The sequence below is a fragment of the Eschrichtius robustus genome, chromosome 17 (genome assembly GCF_028021215.1).
Source record: "Eschrichtius robustus isolate mEscRob2 chromosome 17, mEscRob2.pri, whole genome shotgun sequence".
Classification (NCBI taxonomy): domain Eukaryota; kingdom Metazoa; phylum Chordata; class Mammalia; order Artiodactyla; family Eschrichtiidae; genus Eschrichtius; species Eschrichtius robustus.
Genome location: NC_090840.1, coordinates 11350828 through 11358388, shown reverse-complemented (window position 1 = coordinate 11358388; position 7561 = coordinate 11350828). Strand labels below are relative to the sequence as shown.

Genomic DNA, 7561 nt, shown 5'->3' with positions numbered 1-7561 from the left:
TCTTTAGATATATGTCAATTTTATTCATCTTTTCAACGTGAGTTTCTTGTAGGTAACATGTAGTTAGGTCACATTTTTAATCCACACTACCAATATCTGTCTTTTAATTGGTATATTTAGACGAATTGAATATAAATATTGATATATTAGGGCTTAAGTCAATGATTTTCTTTGTTTCTTTTTTTTTTTCTCTCTGCTTTTCATGTCTCTTTTCTTTTTCTTGCCCTTCCATTGGGTTACTTAAACATTTTTCAGAATTCTATTTTTATTTTTCTATAGTGTTTTTGAGTGCGTATAGCTCTTTTAGTCGTTGCTCTAGGTATTACATTATCTATGCATAACTTATTGGTGTCATCATTTTACCAGTTCGAGTGAAGTGTAGAAATCTTATCTCCCTGTATGTAACTTTACCATCACCCATTCAGAATATAATTGTTTTAAATATTTCCTCCACACACATTTATAACCACATCAGATAGTATTATAATTTTGCATCAACCATCAAACATAATTTAGAAGACTCAAGGGGAGATGAACCTATGGTATTTACTCATATTTTTGTTTACCACATTCTCTCTTTCTTCCTGATGTTCCAAATTTTTTTTACTTATCATTAACATTCTATTTAGAGAACTTTTTCTACCCCTTCTTTTAGGTAGGTTTCCCGGCGACAAATTACCTTAGTTTTCCTTCATCTAACAATGTCTTGATTTCCCTTTCATTCCTGAAGGTTATTATCTCTGGATACAGGAGTGGGAGTTGACAATTCTTTTCTTTCAGTACTTGAAAAATGTGCCACTTCCTTCTGACCTCATGGTTTCTGATGAGACATTTGCTTTCATTTGAATTGCTTTTCTCTTGTAGGCAAGTTGTCATTTCTATCTTGCTGCTACCAAGATTTTTTTCTTTGTTTTTAGTTTTCAGATATTTGACTCTGATGTGTGTTGGTGTGAATTCCTTGGATTCATCCTGTTTTGGGATTTTTCTCAGATTCTTAAATCTGTCCATTGAGGTTTTAATATCAGTTACTGTCTTTTGAAGTTCTAAAATTTCCATTTAGTTCATTTTTATATCTACTATTTTTTGCTGTGCTTTTCTAGCTCTCAGGTGAGACCCTATTTTTTCACTTGTTTCAAGCATGTTCCTAATTGCTTGATGAAGCATAGTTATCTAGGCTACTTTAAAATCTTTGTCAGATAATTCTAACATCTCTGTCATCTCATATTGGCACCTTTTGGTTGTCTTTTTTTCCAATAAATTAGAGATCTTTCTGGTTCTTGGCATGACCAGTGATTTTTGGTTGAAATGTGGACATTTTGAGTATGATATTATGAAGCTCTGGATCTTATTTAAATCTTCTATTTCAGCTTGCTTCCTCCAACACTACTCTGGCAGGGGAAGTAGGGGAGGGGCACTGCCTTGTGATTGCCATGTAGGACTAAAAGTCCAGCTTTTCCACTTGGCCCCCATTGACACCCAAGGGTGTAGCCTTCTCCTTACTGCTGAGTCAGGATGAGAGTTCTGGGCCCCACTTGGTCTCCACTGATACCTCCCTGGCCAGGAGGGGTATGAGCATCTCATCACCAGTCCCCATGTGGCTTCTACTGACACCACGGGAAGGGGGTGGCCTCATTACTGGGTGGTGGTAAAAGTCCTGTCTCTCCTCTAGGCCTCTTCTGACACCATCACAGTGGGTATGGGGAGGGCATTTCATTACTGTTCAGTGGGACCAAAGTCCAGGCTCCCCTAATGGTGTTCATTGACATCATGTGGGGTGAGCTTGTTACTGGATGGTGGGGATGACAGTTCTGGCTTCCCATCCAGACCTCATCAGGGACTTCTGGTGCCTTGTTACAGTTGGCAAGGGGGGAATGCCAGGTCCCCACTTAGTTAGTCCTTATTGAATTTATGCTGTGTGTCGGGCATGGTTCTAAGATCTTTCTATGTATTAAACTGTTTAATTCCTACAACAAACCATCAAGTAGTTACTATTATTTTAACACAGAGAGGTTAAGTAACTTGCTCAAGGTTAAAACACAGTTCTGCGGGGCAGGGGGTAGATACCAAGCTATACAACTACACCAAGCAGAAAGTTGGTGAGGTTTCTTTTAGGAGTCAGGAGCCCTGGGAAAAGGAATAATGCAGTCAAACTGTGTGCCTTGATAAAGCCTGCGCCTCACAGCTGTGGAAAGATGATCTATGCCTCTGGTGCAGCTGCTACACTAAACACAGACAATACAGAAAGTAGAAGTTCTCTGCAAGGTTAATACACATGGCTCCTTTTCCCGCTCATCTCAAACTGCTACATCACTGAAATGAAAATGGAAATATACCTCAAACTGCCTTCCGGCTTGAGATCTGAGAGAAGGATTCCAATAGCATTCCTAGGGTGAGTAAGGAGATCTAAGGGACCTTCACCACACTCTTGCTATGTAATACCAGACCAAGAGACAGCGCTCACGACATGCTCAATATTCAAAACCGAACAATCGGCTAAATATACATGTGCACACACATGCACATACATGCACATACACACTGAGAAACTGGGTCTACAAAAAGACTCAGCAACACAAAGGGATAAAACATGGTGCTTAGGAATCAAAGAAGAACACTTTCAGACACATGCACAATGAGAAACATGTAATGTTTAGAGTCCATCTACTGTGTGCACTTAATTAAATTCAAGAAAACACGATCCTTTTAAAATGAGAAATGCAAGATGAGACGATAGGACAGCGAACTGACGTGAGAATGCACTAAAATGAGCAGAACCAAAAAGGGAGCTAGATGAACACGTTGCAAAGGTGACCCCAAGGAGAGATTGTATGGAAACTGAAAGCAGCAGAAATACACCAAAGTTGAAGTAGTGAAGACCAGAATTGACTAACATTCCCTAACATTTTATCAAGGGTGAAATTCAGCTTGATTAAGTCTTCCAGAATAGAGAAAAAAAAGAGATAAAAATGAAGACAAGAAGATGCTTAATAGGGAGAACGAATGATAAAAATAAAATAAAAAAGAAACATATATACTATTAATTGTAGATGATATATCTGACCTATCTGGATAGTCAAAGAGTTACTGAAAACACTAATAGCATTTAAACGGAAATTCAATATAGTTCATCCAATAAATTCAATATAATGATGGGTTAGGAAAAAAATATGCATACACACACACACATATATACATATATCAGCTAATTCCATACACACCAACATGTTTAAATCACAGTAGTATAAAAGAATAAAAACCCCATTCATATTAGCAACCAAAAATATTAAATATCTTGCAAAAAATTCAACAATATTCCAGTCTTCTCTGAAGAAAACTTCAGTATAGTAATTGAGGTACATAAAAGAAAACAAATAAAGAAAGAAAACAAAAATATACTCTGAGAAGAGAAAACTCAGTATTGTAAATATATTAACTATCCATATATCATCTATAAACTGAATGTAACAACTACAATAAAGTCACAAATTTTCCTATTATTGTATGTGCAAAATGATTACCTTGCCAGTTGAAATTTTAAAAAAATATTGTAAAGATACACTTGTTAACAGTGTAGTTCAAGAGTAGACAGACCAAAATGAGGAAAATGCTTGCAGTTTATACATGGCAAAATTAAGCGGTTAGTATGTAAAGAGTTTTTATGAATTATTAGTGTAAAAATGAGTGTCTCAATAGGAAAACAAATGAAGAACATTAGCAAATGTATCCACTATTGTAGGAGCTAGCATGCATGCTTTCATTTAATCCTCAGAACAAGTATGTTTGATAAAAATTGTTATCACCCTATTTTATGGATAAGAAAATCAAGGTTGAGGTCGTGCGCGTGAGCCCCGTAGGGCCGGGGAGGCACCAGCTGCCGCGCGGGGAGGAGGCCGAGGCCGCAGCTTGAGGGAGGCCCCGGCCCCTCTGCGCCTGTGTCTGGCAGAGCCGGTGTGAGACCAAGAGACAATCCTTCCCAGCCGCCGGGATAATCAAGAGTTTTGGCCGGAACTTTGAACACACACCGAGATAGTGAGGAGCCAGACGAAAAGCACAGACTATGGCGCTGAAACGGATTAATAAGGAACTTAGTGATTTGGCCCGTGACCCTCCAGCACAATGTTCTGCAGGTCCAGTTGGGGATGATATGTTTCATTGGCGAGCCACAATTATGGGACCTAATGACAGCCCATATCAAGGCGGTGTATTCTTTTTGACAGTTCATTTTCCTACAGACTACCCCTTCAAACCACCTAAGGCTGCATTTACAACAAGAATTTATCTTCCAAATGTTAACAGTAATGGCAGCATTTGTCTCGATATTCTAAGATCACAGTGGTTTCCTGCTTTAACTATTTCTAAAGTTCTTTTATCCATTTGTTCACTGCTATGTGATCCAAACCCAGATGACCCCCTAGTGCCAGAGATTGCATGGATCTATAAAACAGACAGAGATAAGTACAACAGAATATCTCGGGAATGGACTCAGAAGTATGCCATGTGATGCTACCTTAAAGTCAGAATAACCTGCATTATAGCTGGAATAAACTTTAAATTACTGTTAAAAAAAAAAAAAAAATCAAGGTTGAGAGAGTAAGTAACTTGCCCCAGGTGACAGCAATTGTAAATGATGGAACTGGGAGTCAAGACCCCATGACTAGCTTCCTACGTGGTACCAAGTGCCCTTTTCCCTCAGAGAAGTTACCTTTAGAAATACTGAGACAGTCCTATTTAATTAACCATTTAATGTGGAGAAGAGAACAATCTTAATCTTCATTTACAATAAAGCCTCATTCATTTAGAGAAGCCAAAGCCAAAAAGAAAAAAAAAAAAATTCTGGCAATTAAGGGGGAAAATTACTGAATTTTTTTTCAGAAAATTTTATCTAATCATTAAGGTCCAGACTCATGATTTCTCATATAACAGAGTTTCTTCAGAGGTCTGTTTTGTTGAATAAGACTGTTTGGAAAGGAATTTATCAATCGCCTGAAGGCAAAATGTTTCTCAGGTGCTTGAAATGTTTGTCCTCTAAGAACTTGCTAATAATCCCATTATAATTTTGTTTATAGAATTTGCAGTACTCCATCCATGAAGAGTGTGCTAAAAGAAGTTTAATCTCAGTCTAGACTTGATACAGATTTCCAAATAGTCTGAATTATTTAGGAATGAGTCTATGAAACGTTACCTAACATATAATAATGGACAAAGAGAGCGTGTGAGTTAAAGCTCTGAGCCCCTGTGTGCAGTGCAGTTTCTTCTACTAGAAGAGATTAGGAGCTGGTTTTAACGTGTACGCAGCAGAGTTCTCCTTTGTTCTGTATTCCTCCTCCTCTCTATCCTTTATCCAAGCACTGTTCATTAACAATTTCAAAAGAGAGAGGATAAATGTGAGTTCTTTAAGAACACGTTTTGTGTCTTGTTCATCGTTGTATTTCAACCTCTAAAAATTGCTTGGCCTCTAGTGGCTACTCAGTATTTTCTTGCTAAATTAAATTTAACTGCTTGAAAAATTCATGTCATGTCCTTATCTTCACCATATCCTTTACTGTAATCAGCCTGAAGAGAATTCTTCTCAAAATATACTGTTTATAAACTGACCATTCTGTAGAGGACAAGCTTAAAATGAGAGAAGGAATGATGTGTAGATAGCCATGTTACCTTCTTTCTCTTGTGTAGGAATAAGAAAATGGGAACATGACTAAACTCTTCTAAGATATAAGAATTTTTATAATAACTTAACACTGTATAACAATGGACTTGCTATTGCTATATTTTAACTTGGATTACTCAGAAATTGGAGCTTGGTGTTCTGTCAAAATTATGACCTGCATCAAAAAACTCAAAAAGAGTTAAGAGTCTTTTTTTGCCTCTTAAGAGATTATAGATGTTTTGATCTAATTTGCAGATGCTCATTTATTTGAACATTAAAGGAAAGTTTCCTAAAAGATCAGTGTGCCTATAGGCTTCAGAGTGAATTCAATTTAAATTTGAATGTTATTTCTCCTTGCTTTTGGGGTATATTTATGTAAACATTGCTTTGTGAAAAAAAAATTGGCAATGGTGTGTTTATAATGAAAATAATTCATTATATTTATTGAAATCATATCTTCTGTAATGGCAACATCCTTAGGGAGGGGATGGAAGATAGTACTCATTAGATACTTTTCTTCATTTGTGAGCCAGACAGTATATTAGTTTTATCCAATTGCCATCTGCCATCCATTTTATATACAGTATGCCTAAAGAGCTCACTCCATATAAGAGTCTAGAAGATAAAGGTAGACCATATTGTATTTATATTTTTAAATACTGTATGCATTAAATTATAAATATTTGTGTGCCATTAAGGTTTGAATAAAGGAAATACAGAGTTGAAACAGACCTGCCTTTCTTGCTCAAAGCTGGGGGTTGAGGATAAAATTTGGCTAGAAGTGTGGATCATTTGTGTATACAATTGCATTTGTCATAACTATTTGAATGTGTCACTTTGATTTCATTTTCCATTTACTTTGCTCAGTACCAATTGCAAAGTAATAGCAAAGAATTTCTATGTAAATAGAGTTGATTTAAAAGAGTGAACTGTTGAAATATTCATGGTGTAAACTCAGTGATTTACTAGATCTAATGAGGAAACACATTTAATAAATTTTTTAAACATTTAAAGAATTAATTTTTTATTATGTGAAATTATGTAGTGATATTACACAATAGCTAAAGCAATAGATTCTTTAAACACAGTGGCACATATTTTTGAGATGGGAAAAACAAAATTGTTTAATTTTTTGCAGTTGTATGCTTTTACTCATACAAAAAAATATTTTCAGTATAAAATATTTGCTACAATATCCATTTCAGGGAAACCAAACTTTAAAAAAATAATGACAAAGGTGAAAAATGAGCCCTAATCTAAAATATTCAAAAAAATTTTTTTGCTCAGAACAATCTATGTAGACTTGCAAGAAAACTCTTATTCAGTTTGAACTTTTGAAAATAACCTCAATGTTAAATGTTAATTGATGAATTATTATGAATTTCTACAGAGGCAGGAATAAGGTTATTTTAATGGACCTACTGGGATTGAGTGGATTATAGCAGTGCCATTATAATATGACAAAGGTGTGTGTGTGTGTGTGTGTGCAAGTGTGTGCACACGTATGTGCTGTGCATGTGTACAGGCAACATGGCACTCAAAATCAAAGGAAATGAGCCAGAAACTTCTCACATTCTGTTGGCATCTGTGGAGTGTCACCATATGAGAACCATATGACTGTTGGCAGATTGGCATGTCAGCTCAGGCATGTAAAACTTGACCGCACTGAGCTCAAGGTGTATCAGTTTATCACAGGACTATGATACAATTTTAACTGCACTGTTTTTGTGCAAAAGGACATTTCATCTTTTCCCAGTGTCTCTAATCCCAGCCCCACCCTTTGAAATCAACCCCAAGCAGAAATAAGACATATATGGTTTTCCAATAGAATTTAAAATGAAAATGAACTGCTGAAAACAGCAGCAATGTATATTATGTGTAAAACTGGCTTTTCCCCTCCTGTGTCTGCGAATG

At 36.3% G+C, this 7561-nt stretch overlaps 1 pseudogene; it reads left to right on the top strand.

Annotated features, from left to right (window-relative positions):
- Positions 1-3838: 3838 nt before the first annotated feature.
- LOC137751119 (ubiquitin-conjugating enzyme E2 D3 pseudogene) lies at positions 3839-4554 on the top strand (annotated as a pseudogene).
- The last annotated feature ends 3007 nt before the right edge of the window (positions 4555-7561 follow it).